General features: G+C 40.9%; 1 pseudogene; it reads left to right on the top strand.

Annotated features, from left to right (window-relative positions):
- The window catches only part of LOC127576941 (CTTNBP2 N-terminal-like protein), a 144,014-nt pseudogene extending 127,353 nt beyond the window's left edge, over nt 1–16,661 (top strand).
- The last annotated feature ends 383 nt before the right edge of the window (nt 16,662–17,044 follow it).

The following is a 17,044-nucleotide window of genomic DNA, read 5'->3' as shown; positions in this document are numbered from 1 at the left end:
GAAACATTAATTGTTTCTCTTTCCGCAGATGCTGCCTGACTTGCTGAGTGTTCCAGAATTTTCTGTTTTTATTTCAAAGGTAGTTTTACTGCTTTGTTCCATGAATGGAAATCTCTGCCCATTTGTGGTGGTGTCAGGTGCTGGAATCCCCAAGAAACTTTCTCATTTGGTGAGGTTTCACACCAGGAGCCAATTGCAAAAAAATACTCTGCCTTCAAATTTACTATTACAAGCACAAAGGAAAAACTTAAAGTCAGATTGTCAGCTTCTGCAAAGTTATAGTTAACTTTTTAATATAGTTGGTAATCTCTGCCATGACCTTTCCCAAGCCTGAGATCCCATTTGACCTCACAAGGAATGGCCAACCCCATATCAACTCTAAAATCAAAATCACCTATTTCTATATGCACGGTTTTGTTCTTCTCTGCCCCAATTCAGTTTACGTGCTGTTGAAACCCTCAGCTGTACCTCTGTCACATCTGGACTAATATTTATCCTATTACAGCACCATATCCTAGGGTCCTATGGCAGCACAGTGGCACAGCTAGGAGAACTGCTGCCTCATAGTACAATAAGATTGACTCTTGACCTCATAATCTACCTTGTTATGGCCTTGCACCTAATTGTCTGCCTGCACTGCACTTTCTCACTTTCTCTGTAACTGTAACACTTTATTCTGCATTCTGTTATTGTTTTCCCTTGTAGTACCTCAACATACTGTTGTAATGAAATGACCTGTATGGATGGCATGCAAAACAAAGTTTTTCATTTTACCTCGGTACATGTGACAATAAAAAAACAATTTACCAGTTTAGAGACTAGGTTCAATCCTGACCTGGGGTGCTGTCTGTGTGGAGTTGCATGGTGACCGCGTGGGTTTCCTCTTGGTGCTCCGTTTTCCTCCCACATCCTAAAAATGTGCAGGTTGATATTTTAATGGGCTACTGTAAATTGTCACTAGTGTGTAGGTGAGTGGTAGTTGATGAGAATGTGGGGGAAATAAAAAGTGGGATTAATGTAGGATAAGTACAAATGGATGGTTGTCGTTCAGTGTGCACACAGTGTGAAAGTCAACCCACGCTGTAATAAAGCAGACAACAGCAGAACCAAGGAGAATACAATTAATGTTTTGTTATTTTAATGCTAGCGGGAGTGAGGGTTAAAGAGAAAGAGTAAACAGTGTAACCCAATCTCTGTACTGATCCCCACTCAGAGATTTACATGTTAGTGTCCCTCCTTTTATACTTAATCTAAAGAAGCCTATGTGGGAAATTGCACATACTAGAGCAGTTGCTTACAGCAAACTTTTAGCAAAACAAGATATGCCTTAAGTACTCCTTTGTTTCTCACCAGCACCTGCACAACTTGCAGTCATAACTATAGTCACACCATGGTTGAAGCAATATCACACCATGGTTGAAGAAATAATAGCTGCACGCCATTGACCCTTACATTTCCAGTTACCTTTTACATCAGTGAGCCAAAGGGCCAGTTTCCATGCTGTACCTCTCTACGACTCTATCTCCTGTTAAGCTCATTTGAAACTCCTAATCTTTTAATAGCTCCTTATCCTATTGATTCACCCATTATCTACCGACTGACCCAGCTTCCAGTCAAGCAATGTGCTGATTCTTATCATGGTATGCAGATGTTTATAGCCTGCACTCTCAGTCGCTACAACCTCCTTCATATCTGCAGTCCTCTTAAGAACTAATCATAATCAAAATGCCAGCAACACCAAAAATCAGAAATAAAAACAGAAAATGATGGACATGCTGGGCAATACTGGAAAGTTATAGTTAATATAAGTTAGTAATCTCTGCCATGACCCTTCCCAAGCCTGAGATCCCATCAGAGGAGAGAGGAAAACAAAACTAATGTTTCAGGTTGCTGAATTAATTCTGGGCTCCATATGTTCCTGATCTTCTTTGATCCACCGATGGTGGCTGTCTTTCATCTGTTTATGTCCTAAGCTTTGGAATTCCTTCCCTAAATATCTCTACTCCTTCTTGCCATCCCTGTGCTTAAAAAATCCCTAAAGCCTGCCTCTGACTAAGCTTCTGGAATCTCCTCAAGATCTCCTTCTCTGCCTTAGTATCAATTTCGCCTGACTTCTCTCCTGTGAAGCAGGTTGGGGCATCTTGTTAAAGGCACAAAATAAATACAAATTGTTATTGCGGAAAGTTTTGACATTAACAAATATACAGTTCTGTGGCATTTTATTTGCTGAACTCATAAACCAGTCAGCACAGCTGTAGCCCTACAAAAAAGATGTTCACAGCCTAATTTGTATTGATTTTGTATTGAATCAAAGGCCCAGTGAGAGCCTAAAATTTAAAGTTATTAATATCAATAAAGGACTTGAGATATTAAAAGCTACCTGATGGCCCACGTCCCAGGATTTTAAAAAAGATACCTGCAGATCAATTGCATATATTGATTTTGATCTTCTAGAATTCCCTGTATCTGCAACAGTTTCTTAACAATGAAAGATAAAAGGTGTTACATTACTGTTCAAGGAAGACAAAGATGAGAAAACATGGAATTTTGAGGCAATTTACCTGACATTAATTGTCAGGAAAATTCTTTCTGAAGTATTGTTAATAAGAACTCACAACCTCTGTTTACTCACCATGAAAGAAAAGGATGTTCCAGGGGATAAAAGAGATTCCTTAATTGGGACCATTTTCGGAAAAGGAGACAAGTCCAATTGTGATAATTACAGGGGAGGTATCCTTGCTGTCTGCCACAGGGGAAGTCATTGCAATGGCCTCCTCAGTTGCCTCTTCCCAGAGGCGACCCCAGAAACTGCAGATGCTGGAATCTGGAGCAACAGACAGTCTGCTGGAGGAACTCAGCGGGTCGAGCAGCATCCGTGGGGGGGAAGGAATTGTCAACGTTTCGGGTCGAAACCCTGCATCAGGACTCGCACAGGCCTTTGCTCCTCCTGGAGTTGTAGTATGGATCTCCTCTATCAAGAGGTACAAGGGACATTATCTTCACCACACAGCAAATCCAAGAAAAATGTGGAGAGCAACACCAACCACCATACGTGGCTTTTCCGACCTCATAAGATCTTAAAACTCTACAAACTGAGAGGGAATATGGAGAATCATTCTTAAATTTGGCAGACCTCAGAAATTCTTTCCATACTACATCTACCAGATGATGACATGCAGGCATGGTCCGAACCAATGTCCCCACCACCCAATCCCAATGGAGACTGGGATCAAACAAGGCAATCTCATTGGACCATCCCTCTTCTCGTTCTTCCTTGCCACAATGCTGCATCTCAACTCCAACAAGCTTCCCGTTAAAGTGAACTTAGTCTACACAGTCAGTGGACAACTGGTCGATCTTTGTCATCAGCACTTAAGAGCCAAGATCATCCTCAATTCAGTCATTGATACAGACGAAACGTGCATATGTGTGCATTGGAGGTGGAGCTCCAAGTCATTTTTGACTCTTTAACCAAACTCTTGGACCTTACCCTGAACATTCAGAAGATAAAGGACCTCTACCAGTTTGCCTTTGCCGCACAGCACCACCCAGACAATCAAGACCCTGGAAAAATGTGGACTACCTCCCTTACCTTGGGATTCACCTCTCAGTGAAGGCAGACATTGATGATAAAATTCACCACCACCTCCAATGTGCTAGCACAGCCTTTGACTGACTGAGGAAAAGGGCATTCAAAGACTAAAGCCTGAGACCAGGCACTGAACTTTTCATCAATGGAGCAGCAGTGAACCTGCCAGCCTGTATGGTTCACAGATGTGAAAAACTCAAAGCACTGGAGTGGTAGCATCAACATTATCTCTCCAAAATTCTCCAAATCCATCAGCATGATAGATAAATTAATCCCCTCCGGGCCAACATCCCCAGAATCACCCTACACTGAGCTTTGTCACAGGAAGACATCTCTAAGAGGACAGAATAACTACTTTAAGGATATTCTCAAAGTATAACATTCCCACTAACTATGGTCGTTTCTGCTCAAAATGGAGGAGAGTCATAAGGGAAGGCACAGGAGCACACAGAGATCATGCAAAAGCAACTGAAAGAGCTACAGCAAACTAAACTCCCCATCTCCTCACCACCACTACCACCATCCAGCAATCAAGAACAGCCCCACCAGTGTCAGTCTAAGGTTCCTGCATAGAAATCTTCAGCCATATCACAATTCACAAAACTGGAGTGATCAAACATCATCCTTGACCCCAAGGGACTGCCTAAGAAGAGAAGTCAAACTCTAATTGGGAGCGTAGTGAATCGTGTTGGGCATTGCTGATTTGGACAGAATCCACACAAGTTTACAAAAAGGAAGCAGTGCTTGGCAAATGTGATGGTATTTTTGAGGTTGTAACTTGCAGGTTAGAGATGAGGGAATCAGTGAGATGTAATGAATATGGATGCCCAGAAGGTGTTGAAAAATGTGTGCCACATGAGGTTGCGACTCAAGTTCAGGGCTCATGATTGCGATAGCGTAACGCTATTACAGCACGAGCGACCTGGGTTCAATTCTGGCCACTGTCTGTAAGGAGTTTGTACATTCTCCCTGTGTCTGTGTGGCTTTCCTCCAGGTGCTCCGGTTTCCTCCCACATTCCAAAGACGTACGGGGTTAGGAAGTTGTGGGCATGCTATGTTGGCGCTGGAAGTGTGGTGACACTTGCGGACTGGCCCCAGAAAACTCTACGTAAAAGATGCATTTCACTGTGTGTTTCAATGTGCATGTGACTAATAAAGAAATCTTATCTTATCTTACCTTATCTTATCTTGCTAGAATGTATTGAGAACAGAATACAGATAATAGGAATAAAAGGGCCTTTTTCTGAATAGCAAAGAGTAACTGGTGGAGTATAGAAAGGAGCTGAAGTTGGGCCTCAGTGGATCGCGATCTAAACAGAAAATATAAAGTTCTTAGACCGTTTGCTAGGGTCTAGGGTTCACGCTGAACATCTGTCTTCCTGGAAAAGCTAGAAGCAGGGATCAAGGGATCAGCATAAGAAGTTGACTATTTAGTACTGGGATAAGGAGTGGGCTGTTTTCTGTACCCAACAAGACTGAGAATACAGCAGCAATCTGCTGGAGGAACTCAGTGGGTCGAGCAGCATCTAAGGAAGGAAAGGAATTGTTGACGTTTTGGGTTGAAACCCTGAATCGGGACTGGGATATTCAGACAATTAATATATTCCAAGATGGTATTGATAAAATTTTTAGCCCTAAGGGAACAAAGTGACTCAAGAAGGGCTGAGGGAGTAGAGCTGATTAACAAAGGTCATGTTAAATGGTGGAACAGCTGCAGTTTCAAGGGCCCTTTGATCTAATCCTGATCTTAGTTCTTAAATTCTTTTGTTCCTTTGTGAAAAGGTATGACACTGCATAACTGGCTACCACTCATTTTGAAAATCAACTTAGAACAAGAGCTGCATCTTGTTCAGTATGAAAACAGAAAATGATGGAAATACGCAGCAGGTCAGGCAGCGTCTGTGGAGAGAGGAACAGAGTTAATGCTTCAGTAGACCCACCATCACAAGCAAGGAGTGAAAACAAGTTAGTTTTAAATTGGAAAGGGATAGAAAGGTCAAAGGGAAAATCACTGATAGGTGGGGCCAGGGTTGCCATAATGATAAAGCTATTCGGTTGATAGATTGATGAGGGAATTTATGGAGATAAAGGAAGGGACATCTAAAAGCTGTGAAATGCAGCTCAGAGCTGTAGAAAATACCCGGCAAATCAGTCAGTGTCAGTGGAGAGAGAAAAAACAAGTTAATATTACAAATAGATACCCTGCAGCAGGACTGTAGAGTCCGAATACAGAGAAAACTATTGTCTAGAATTGTTGAATTTGAGTCGATCTTCGCTCTGTCTTGGGGAAGAGGAAATGAGAGCAGAGCTGTGGGAAATAGATGAGATACAGACCATAAGACCATAAGATACAGGAGCAGAATTAGACCATTCGGCCCATCAAGTCTGCTCCGCCATTCAATCATGGCTTTTTTTTAACCCCATTCTCCTGCCTTCTCCCCGTAACCCTTCACCCCTTTACCAGTCAAGAATGTATCAATTTCTTCCTTAAACATACCCAATGACTTGGCCTCCACAGCCCTCTCTGGCAAAGAATTCCACAATCAAAGGCTCTGTTGAACACGGTAGGGGGAAAGCCACGTTTAAAGGAATAACGAAGACATCTCAGAGGCAGATCTGTATAAGAACGCATCATCAAAGCACATAGGATGGAGCATGGAGAATGGACTATAGTCTTTACAGAAGGCAGGGTGAGAGAAAGGACAGTCAGGATATATGGGAGTCTGTGGATGTTTGTCGCTAACCTATCCCCTGAGACAGATTCAGAGAGGGAAGGGAAAATTCAGAGATGGACCTTGTGAAAGTGCGAGCTCATAAGAGATTAGCAGCATAAGCAATGAAATGTTTGAGTTCTGTATGAGTGAAGGTAGCAGCATCAGTACAGATAAAGAGGTCCAAGTGAAATGAAACAAGGACTGATCCATGTACCCCTTCCCTCAACTCCTTTTCCTCTTCTGAAACTTGCTTAATGTCCTGCTACAAACCTGGGCTTAAGGTCCAACACACTTTATCAAAGCCCAAGTTTGAGCTGTCAAACTTGAAAGGAATCCATTCCATTCAGCACAATTATTGTCCCACACAACACAATGGAGGGTGTGATCCATATGAAGATAGGACTTTGCTTCCACAAGGATTGTGAAGTAGTCAGTCCTACCAGTGCCATCCTATCCAGGTGCATCTCCCACAGATAGAAACAGGGCCAAGTAGATTTATTCTTGTGTTGGTTCACACACCATCTGCCACAGACCCACAGCCTGACAGATGCGTTCTTCAGGATTCAGCCACGCTGCTACCCAATTTTAGTGATGGATGTTGAAGCCCCCAATCCAGAGTACATTCTGTGCCTTTGCTTCTTTCAGTGCATCTTCCAATCGTAGTTCAACACGGAGGAGTCGCAGTAGAGGTCAGTAGGTGGTAATCAGGAGGAAGTTTCCTTGCCAGTGAGACTTCACGGAGTGCGGAGTCAATGCTGAGGGTTCCTCAGGTTACTTCCTTTTACCTGTACATCATCCTGCTACTACCTCTGGTGGGACAGGGCATGCCCAGAGACTGTGATGGAGTTGTGCTGTAACACATAGGGTATGAATCTGTGTGTACAACTATTTTGGGCTGCTGATTGACTTGCCTGTTGGACAGCTTTCCCAATTTAGCCATTACACACCAGTCCCTAAAATGCTCATGCAACAGTGACCGGGGCTGCAGGCAACTTTGCCATGTCTGAGTTCAGCATCCAGCTTGATCCAGTTCTATCTTTTCTCTGAACTCAAGGGGCTTGTTGACGGTCAGCCAGACTTCTGTGAGTCTGATATACAGGCATTAGTAAACAGGTAAGGGTTTACAACCGTAACTCAGAAAAGTTTCTTCTTTTTTTGGGGGTAAAAGCTTATTTAATCAACTGAATTTAAATACCACGCCTAAGGATAAAAGTTTTGAACAAACTGTTTTATAGATGGATTCAAGCTCTGCTATGCAATTTTTTTAATTTTAAATCTAGAACTGAAATGCTTGGTCATAAATCAAATTTTCAAAGAGGATTACACTCATTCTGAAGGTGTCGTACATTGTTTGTGTACTGATTAACCTAACCACTCACAAATAATTAAAGATTTTCGCTCATAATGACATAACATTCCAACAGATGGCAAGCAGGCTGCATCAGTTGGGTTCTGGTGTAAATAGTGCTTGTCCTACAACAATCTTCAACAAATGACAGCTACATTTTACATTTTAAAATAGAAAATAATGAAATTTCAATTTTTTGCTGGATAAAATGCCTTTGATGGATAAGTAATAATGGCAGGTATATTACACTGGCAGATTGCCAATACATAGTACCCATATAATACATAGTGAATTCAGAACAGGAGAAGTTTGACATTGTTGAGCCCAGTTTGCCCTTCTAAAGTAAATCCAGCAATGGCGAGTTCATCAGTATAATAGCCTACACCCAGTCTGGTCTGACACCCTGCTGTTGTTGACTTCCCCAGAGATCACCCAGTCTCATTTTGACATTGAAGTGAGGGGAATGACACTCATTTCAGGACCATTTGCTAAGGCAGGTCATAATGAATTAGCATTGTGCTACTGTTTTATTGTAGGCACCAGAGACATAGTCCTGTTTCCCCTGACCTTACAGACCTTAACAAAATAAATGTTTCCTGGGCATGTTTTCTGTGGAACCTTTAAGAGTGGCTCATTAGACAGAGAATGACAAATACAATCAGGCAGAGAGTACAACTAGAAAAGAACTACAGTATACATCAAGGAACATTGATGTATGCACCTGTGGTAGTGGTGAAGATGGTGGCTTTTTAATCCCACAGCCCCACCCCAATAACTGCATAAGAGGTGCTCCCAGTCATCAATGGGGAAGCTGAGGTGATTCACCCTTACACACCTGCACCACAGCCCGATATCTGACTAGCAGATGACCATGTCTCAAGGACTCAGTGGTGGGAAGCCTTTACAATTCTTTTTTTTGGTTCTGGGTTGACATTCTTTGAAAGTTCAGTTCTAATCTGCTGTTGTTTTATCAGTGAGGAGTTTGAGCCATTTGCCTCCACTGCAACAGAGGAAATATGATATGATGGATGAGGTGCTCCCCAGATGTATAGATTGCCATGTTATAAAAAGAATATAGAGACCCTGAAGAGGATGAAAAAGAAAGATTTACAAGGATGATACCGGAAATGTATCAGTACACCCATCAGAAAAGGATGAATAGGCTGGAGAAACAAAGGACTGCAGATGCTGGAATCTAGATGAAAAACACTACGATGCTGGAGGAACTCAGCAGGCCAGGAAGCATCCGTGGAGAAAAGCAGGTAGTCCTGAAGAAGGGTCCTGACCCGAAACGTTGACTGCCTGCTTTTCTCCACAGATGCTGCCTGGCCTGCTGAGTTCCTCCAGCACTATAGTGTTTTTCATCAGGATTAAGAAGCTGGTCTCCCTTCCCTTGAAAAGAGAACAAACAAAAATATGAATGTATAAATTAGGAGCAGAAGTGCTTCTCAGCTCCTCAGGCCTGCTCCACCATCAATAAAACCAAGGCTGATTAGTTTATAACTAATCTACTGCTGTCTTATCAGTGAGGAGTTTGAGCCAATTGCCTCCACTGCTACAGTGGAAGTATGATATGATGGATGAGGTGCTACCTAGATGTTTAGGATGCCAAGTTATAAATTACAGTGCCAGCGATTGGGGTTCGATTCCCGTCGCTATCTGTAAGGAGTTTGTACATTCTCCCGTGTCTGCGTGGGTTTCCTCCGGGTGCTCCGGTTTCCTCCCACATTCCAAGACGTATGGGTAGGTTAATTTGGGTTAAAAAAAATGGGTGACGTGGACTCGTCAGGCCAGAAGGGCCTGTTACCATGCTGTAAACAAAAAAAAAGAATATAGAGACCCTGAAGCAGATTTGTAACCTTTTATCCACTTGCTTATCCAGAACCGACAAGAATATTTAGACTCTGCTTCAATTGCCCTTTGAGAAAGAAAGTTCCAATGACTCATGATCCTCAGAGGCAAAGAAATTCCACCTCATTTCTGCTTGAAATGAGTGACCCTTTATTTTAAATAGACCCCTACCTCTAGATTCTCCCACAAGAGGAAATGTCCTCCTCACAGCCACCCTGTCAAGACCCCTCAGGATCTTACATGCTTTGATCAAGTCCCGACTCACTTTTCAAAGTCTAGTGGATACAAGCCCAGCCTGTCCAACTCTTCCTCATAAGGTAAACTGCTCCTTCCAGGTATTAGTATAATAAGCCTCTGAACTCCTTCCAACATATTAACAATCTTCTTTAAATAAGGTGAATACTGCACTCAGTACTGCAGACATGATCTTGGTAGATATCCTCTGAACCTTTGCATACAATTACCTTCACAGTTTTTTAGCTTTTCTAATTACCTGTTGTACCTGCCTTTTGCAAATTATCCAGTAGGATACCCACACTCTTCTGTATCTCAGAGCTCTGCAATTTCTCATCATCAATAGGCTCCTTTTTAAAATTTTTCCTAACAAAATGGACGGCTTTGCCCAGAGGGGCGAGCAGGGATTATACATAGATCTTTGAAAAGCATGATAAATGTTGATACCCTGAAAAGAGCAGAGACAGTGAGCTTGCTTCCACTTGTGGGGAAGAGGAAAACTAGGGCTCACCAATGTAAGAAACTCACCAAAGAATGAAACAGGGAGATCAGAGAAACATCTTTTCCCTGAGAGTGATGCAAATATGAAAGTCACTTGATAATCCTTTGAGGGGTGTGGAACGGATGGGTTGTGCCGTTAGTGTTAGATGAGGAAAGATGAGATGAAGCACAAGTGGAATTTAAATATCAGCTTTTGTTGACCTGTTACTGTCCTTCCTATTCTACATAATTAAATATAATTCCATACAATGGTTTTTGTAATGCAGCTTTAACTAATTTACCTCAAAACATTCAAGTCCCATTGACTTGCTGCATTATTGCTATTTCTGTATCACCCGACAGCCATTAAAAAACACAGCAAAATTACCAGTCAAACTAAGGTGACTGCTCAGAATTGCAACAGGTAATCTGATTGTGATGGCTCATCTCTTTCTTTGACCCACTCAATTACTTGCAAATAGGCTATTGTGGAAGAATATGCATTTTTAAGCAGGTACGTTTAGATTTAAAGAAACATTCCCGTTCAGTCGAGAATGATAATATGAAAACCAAAAAATAAATCCTGATTGGTTCAGGTCAAAATAGATTGTCACTCATGGGAAATGCAGCCATTTATTAATGGCCTTGCTGGCAGGTTTGTAAAGAGCGATCAATATAACAGTCCTGGAGTGCATAAAGGTGGTGACAGAAATAATTTTGAACCTCATCATAAAATAAATATCATTACATTTAGTACAACAGGTTTCAGAAGGCAGGTCTGAGAATTCAGTCTGTATCTCCATCCCACATAAAACTGGCTTTTCAAGGAATCAGAATGCAGGATAAGTCTGAGATCTTGCACTCCTCCTATTCTCTAGCCTCTTGCACACTTTCAATTTCAATTCCTTCCAGTGCCAAGTCTTTCTTAAGTCTCTCACTCTCTTTTTAATATTTTTCATAATCTATTACAATCTTTAAAAACTGATCTCTTTGGCCAAATTTTTGGACACCTGTGTCTCAGGATCAAATGTTTGTTGGTTGCACTACTGTGAACTATCTTGGCATGTATTACTATATTAAAGGTGCTATATTTTTGATGATGTATAAATTCAGATAACTAACATGGTTTTCATTATTACATAAGACACAAGTGATGAATGGATGTGTATCCTAGTATCAAAGCAGACAACAGTTTTGGCAACACAATGCAGTGGTGTCCATACATTGTTATGAGGCTCCATCAGCAGCAGGTTGATTATGAATGTGGTTCCTGTTGATTGTATTTAAAGACTAGATCAAGAAAATACAGTTACTGGGTTTTTGGAAGAGTAAGCACAATACAAACAACCTTTTTATAAGGGTCAACAAAGGTATATAAATTCCAACATTATTTTAAAGACCTTTCACGTGGAATAATGTTGAGCCTCAGCAGTATTCTATTCTAAGAGTAAACCATTAAAGTAGTGATAGAAGTTTTCAATAATGTATTGTGACACCACAGTGTTTAGATCTTTATACGTGTGCCTGCATGTCACTCAACTAACAAATGACCTACGCAAATGCATTATATCTGCAGGAGTTTGCTGAACCATTACTTGGGTGCAATCTCGTTCTTCTTTTGACATTGACAGCCCAGCAGCCAGCAAGGTCACCTCGGCTGTGGCTGTAGTTAAATTGAGCTTTGTTTTATTCTATTGGGCAATCTTGACGAGTTTACTACAGGGGCCCAGCAGGAGATGTATTACTATGACAATGAGAATAACAGTGTTGTCAACTCTGGTTGAAAGGTATTCCGGGAGATTTCATCGCATTGACCTCCAAGTGCCAACTTTTTACTCTCCTCACTGGTCACCTAACAGGTCCACCATGTTATACCTTCTCAAAGCAACTGCAAAGTGGACACAACTAATTAGATGATTTTGAACTATCAAACAACCTTTCCCACACTTCCCACCACCCACAGCCCTCTCCACCCAGTTCCATAGTCAGCACTTTTTTTACACAGAAGTACAAATAAAGCAAGACAACTTACTTAATGCATTATGAATTTCCCACTGGAATGCTTGCAGCACTCTCCTGAAGATGAATCTTTAATTTCTGGAAAGTTGCCATTACCAACTACAACTTAATTTCATAACAACTTTAACAAAGCAAAACACCCAAGGCATTTCATAGTAATATTAACAGGTGTATGAAAAACGGACTGAGTCAAATGGAAAAGTGACCTCAGATGACCAAAAGAAGTTGGTTTTAAAGTGTGCTTTAAAGGAAGAGAGAGAGAGAGTTAGATAGAATCATAGATTTATAAGGTGCAGAAACAGGCCCTTCAGCCCAACTCATCCATGCAGACCAAGGTGCCTTTCTGAGCTAATCCCATTTGCCTGCATTTGGTCCATATCCCCCTAAACCTTTCCTATCCTTAAATTTTGTCTAAATGTCTCTTAAACATTGTAATTGTACATGGAGCTATCACTTCCTCTGGCAGCTCATTCCATATAATCTGCACCCTCTATGTAATAAACTTTCCCCTCACACCTTAAACTTACGTCCTCTAGTTTTAGACTCCCCTAACCTGGAAAAGAGATTCTGACCACTTACCTTATCTATGCCCCTCATGATTTTATAAACTTCTAGAAGGTCACCCCTCAGCCTCCTTCACTCCAGAGAAAACAACCCCAGTCTATCCAGTCTCTTCTCATAACTCAAGCCCTCCAGTCCCAGCAACATCCTTGTGAACCTTCTCTGCACTCTCTCTAGTTTAATCACCTCCTTCCTATAGTATGGCGACCAGAAATGCACACAATATTCCAGGTGTGGTCTCACCAATGTCCTATACAGCTGTGTAGGATGTTGGTGAGACTGCACCTGGAATATTGATGTCCAACTCTTCTATTCAGTGCCCTGTTCGATCAAGGCCAGTGTGCCATATGCTTTCTTCACCACCTGGTCTACCTGTGTTATCACTTCCAGGAAACCATATACTTGTAACCCTCGGTCTCTCTGTTCTAACTCTCTTGGTGGCGCTATATGGAGTAGGTTGCATCTTGGCACTGCTCCACTCTCTTTTTAATTTCTTCCCACCACCCTTTTACTACGTATGTTAAAATAATAATAATACTTTTATAATACTTTTATATGATTGGACTTTGATTTTTAACTGCTGGAAATGTCTACTAGAAGTCAAAAAGCAGCAGCTGAAAGCAATGGGTCTGACGAACCCCAACTCACCTTGGAACCTATCTCCAAACTCCCGGATGAAAAAAAATGAAAAATTTGATCAAAGATTTTCCACTTTGGAAGTGTTGTTAAAGGAGATCGAAGGAAGATTAACAGCACTTAAACAGGAAAATGCAAAGTAACAGAAACTAATTTCTGAACTGGATGAAGCTGGCAGACAGAGAGATCGTAGACTGGACTCGTTGGAAAAGAAACTAACTTTGACCACTCAAGCATTTGAACAGTACAGACAGAAGATTATTGACTTAGAAAGTCGAAGTCGGAGAAAAAACCTAAGGATAATTGGTCTCCATGAAAATGTCAAGACTGGTAATCCTATTGAATTCTTTTCCAAATTTTTAATGGATATGTTTGGATTTGAAGTTTTTTCTGCCCGTCCCTATACTTGATCATGCTCATCGAGCTTTAAGACCTAAACCTCTCGAAGACCAAAAACCACGGCCAGTAATCTTGCGATTCCACTATGTGAATACCAAAGAGGATTTAATTCGAATTGCTCGTCGTAAAAGAATTATCCAATACAAAGATCTGAAGCTTCATCTGGTTGAAGATTACAGTCCAGAAATTATGAAAGAGAGGTTGCTTTTTAAACCGATCAAGTCACAGCTCTGTCAGAGGAAATTTCAACCTGCATTGCTATTTCCAACCCAGTTAAGGGTTGTTCTCCCTGACAAATCACGTAAATGGTTTAGCTCCGTGGATGAAGCTGAAAACTTTCTTAACAATCAACTTTCATCTCCAGATGGCCAATAAACGTACTATTCATTCATTTTTATACCCATTTGTTCTATAAGTTAATAACTCTCATGGATCTGAACTTTTTATGACCGGAGATTTTTTTGCCCTTTGTTAATACTATCGTGTCTGGTTTTGGAATATAGATATTTATCATGCTTCTATTTTACGATTCTTTTCTTTTATTTTATTATTTTACTTTATTGTTTTTATTTGTTTATTTTTGAAATAATTTAGAATCTGATTTGATGATTTTTTTGAATTATTAGTAAGATTGTATTTCTTAATATGTCGCCTTTTAGAAATTTTAACTGCTTTTTTCTCTACATGTTTATATGTTCGGAATGTTTTTGGTACTCTTATCTCAATGTTTTGACTAATGGTGTTGTCTTGCATTCCTTTTAAGTTGGAGATTTGCCATCAAGAGAGGTGGGGTTAAGGGATTTTGTAGTTAGCTTTTTAGCTGTCTATTGGCCAGTTTTCGGGCTTTTATTGGTGGGGGTGGGGCTATTCTTAGCTTAGCTTTTTCTTTCTGGACTGACCTAAAACTGCAAATATGTCTGAATTGTTGTAACATTTGGCTCCTCTTTGAACCTCTTTCCTGCTTCCTGATTAATGAGTCTCCTGCGCAGCAAGGTTAACCCTTTACGTACCATATGCTTTATTTAAGTAAAATGGATAACATAATTAACTTTGGTTCATGGAATACGAATGGTTTAAACCATCCTATTAAACAGAAGAAGATTTTTAAAGTTTTCCATAGATTGGATGCTCAGATTATTTTTGCTCAGGAGACTCATATTAGGAAGGAGGATAATCAGCGTTTTTTTAGGTTTTGGAAAGGTCAATAATTCCACTCTAATTCACAAGCTAAGTTGAAAGGAGTTTCTATTTTTATAGACTCCTCGATTTCATTTGTTCGTTACGAAACAATTTCAGACCCGAACGGTAGATTTTGATTAATTACTGGCGTACTTCATAACAAAAAAGTTGTTAGGTTTAATGTTTATGCACCTAACATTGACTATCCCGAGTTCTTTAAACATTTATTTGCATCTTTTCCTAACTTAAACGAATATACGTTGATTATGGGTGGAGATTTCAACTGTTGTTTGAACCCTTAGATGGATAGGTCTGTGTCTAATCAAGTACTTCCGAACAAATCCGTTATCTTTATCAATTCCTTTCTAGTTGATTCTGGAATTCTAGAAGTTTGGAGGTTTCTACACCCCAACGATAAAGAGTTTTCATTCTTTTCTCATGTTTATCACAATTACTCTAGAATTGATTATTCCTTTATCGACTTTCGATTAGCTCCATCTGTTATTGATTGTAAGTATGATGCAATTGCCATTTCCAATCATGCGCCATTGAAGTTATCAATCAAACTAGCGGACATAATTTCTGGCGCCAGGCAATGGCGGTTCAATTCTTCTCCGCTTCAGGATTTAAACTTCATTAATTTTATTAAAGAGCAGATTGTCTTTTTCTTTTCAACTAACTCTACAGAAGAAATTTCCCATGGGATATTATGGGATACCTTTAAAGCTTATATCCGTGGTCAAATTATTTCATATCCTGCTGGATTGAGAAAACAAACTAATAATGAAATACGTATATTGGTTGGTAGGATTAAAGAAATTGATAAAAAATACTCTGTTGCTCCTAATTTGGAGCTTTATAAAAAGAGAATTGAACTTCTCAAAACTAGGAGTCAGTTTTATATACATAGTGATAAATCTGGATAATGAGGTAGGATTAATAAATGATGTTATCATTAAGGATCCTGCAGGGACTACTGATCACAACATGGTAGAATTCCAGATACACTTTGAGGGCACACACCTCAGATCCAAAACCAGTGTCCTCAATTTAAGTAAGGGCAATTGTAAAGGTATGAAGGAAGAGCTGTCTTGAATGGTCTAGAAAAATAGGCTGAAGGAAAGGTGAGGAGATGAGCTGTGGCAGGTACTTAAGCAGCTATTTCTTAATACTCAGCAGAAATTTATCTCAAGCAGAAAAAGGGAGTCAATGGGAAAGATGTGGCATCTGCGAGTAACAAAAGAAGTCAAGGAAAACATTAAATCAAACACTAAAGCTTAAGAAGTGGCAAAAGCTAGTGGTTGACCAGAGGACTGGAAATTTTCAGGGACCAACAGCAAGAGTCTAAAAAAGCTAATAAAGAGGGATAAAACAGCTTATGAGAGTATACTGGCAATATCAGAACAAACAACATGAGTCTTATAGATATATAAAGAGAAAAGCATAAGGTTGACAAGTGTTGACAATCCCAACAATATCATTCTTTTGATTTGGAATCATTCTGAACTGAAGAACTAGACTCGATCAATGTATATCAGGTTGTTGGGGAAATTAAAGGCTCCCGATCAATGTTTCTCTGGTAGCGGCCCGGACCCGCAGGACTCGAACTGCCATCGGCGGGCGCGGGCACGTGCGCGTGAGTGCGGCATAGACTAACCGTGGGGGGGGCCTTCCGGCAGGGACCGCACATCACGTCAGCCGGAGAGGCTCTCGGTTACTTCAGTGAGGGCATGCGCTTTGTTTGAGTCAGCGAAGTGTGCTCCAGTCCAGCCTCCGCATTTCTGCATTTTCTTTTCTGCCACGCGCTGTGTACGGCTACATTTGGTGACCCCAATGCTCCCAGACAGCATCTGGAACCCGTGACATGAATCCCAACGACTCGCACAACGCAGCCTCGCTCAAGCTCCCAACTTTCTGGGCCACTCAGCCCCATGTTTGGTTCGAGCAGGCTGAGGCCCAGTTCAGCATCAGAGGCATTACAGCCAACACCATACGGTACTACTACGTGGTCAGCGCGCTCAACCAGGACATGGC

This window comes from Pristis pectinata, chromosome 12, assembly GCF_009764475.1.
Source record: "Pristis pectinata isolate sPriPec2 chromosome 12, sPriPec2.1.pri, whole genome shotgun sequence".
Lineage (NCBI taxonomy): Eukaryota > Metazoa > Chordata > Chondrichthyes > Rhinopristiformes > Pristidae > Pristis > Pristis pectinata.
Note: the sequence above shows the minus strand (reverse complement) of the source record. Positions and strands in the feature narration are given on the sequence as shown.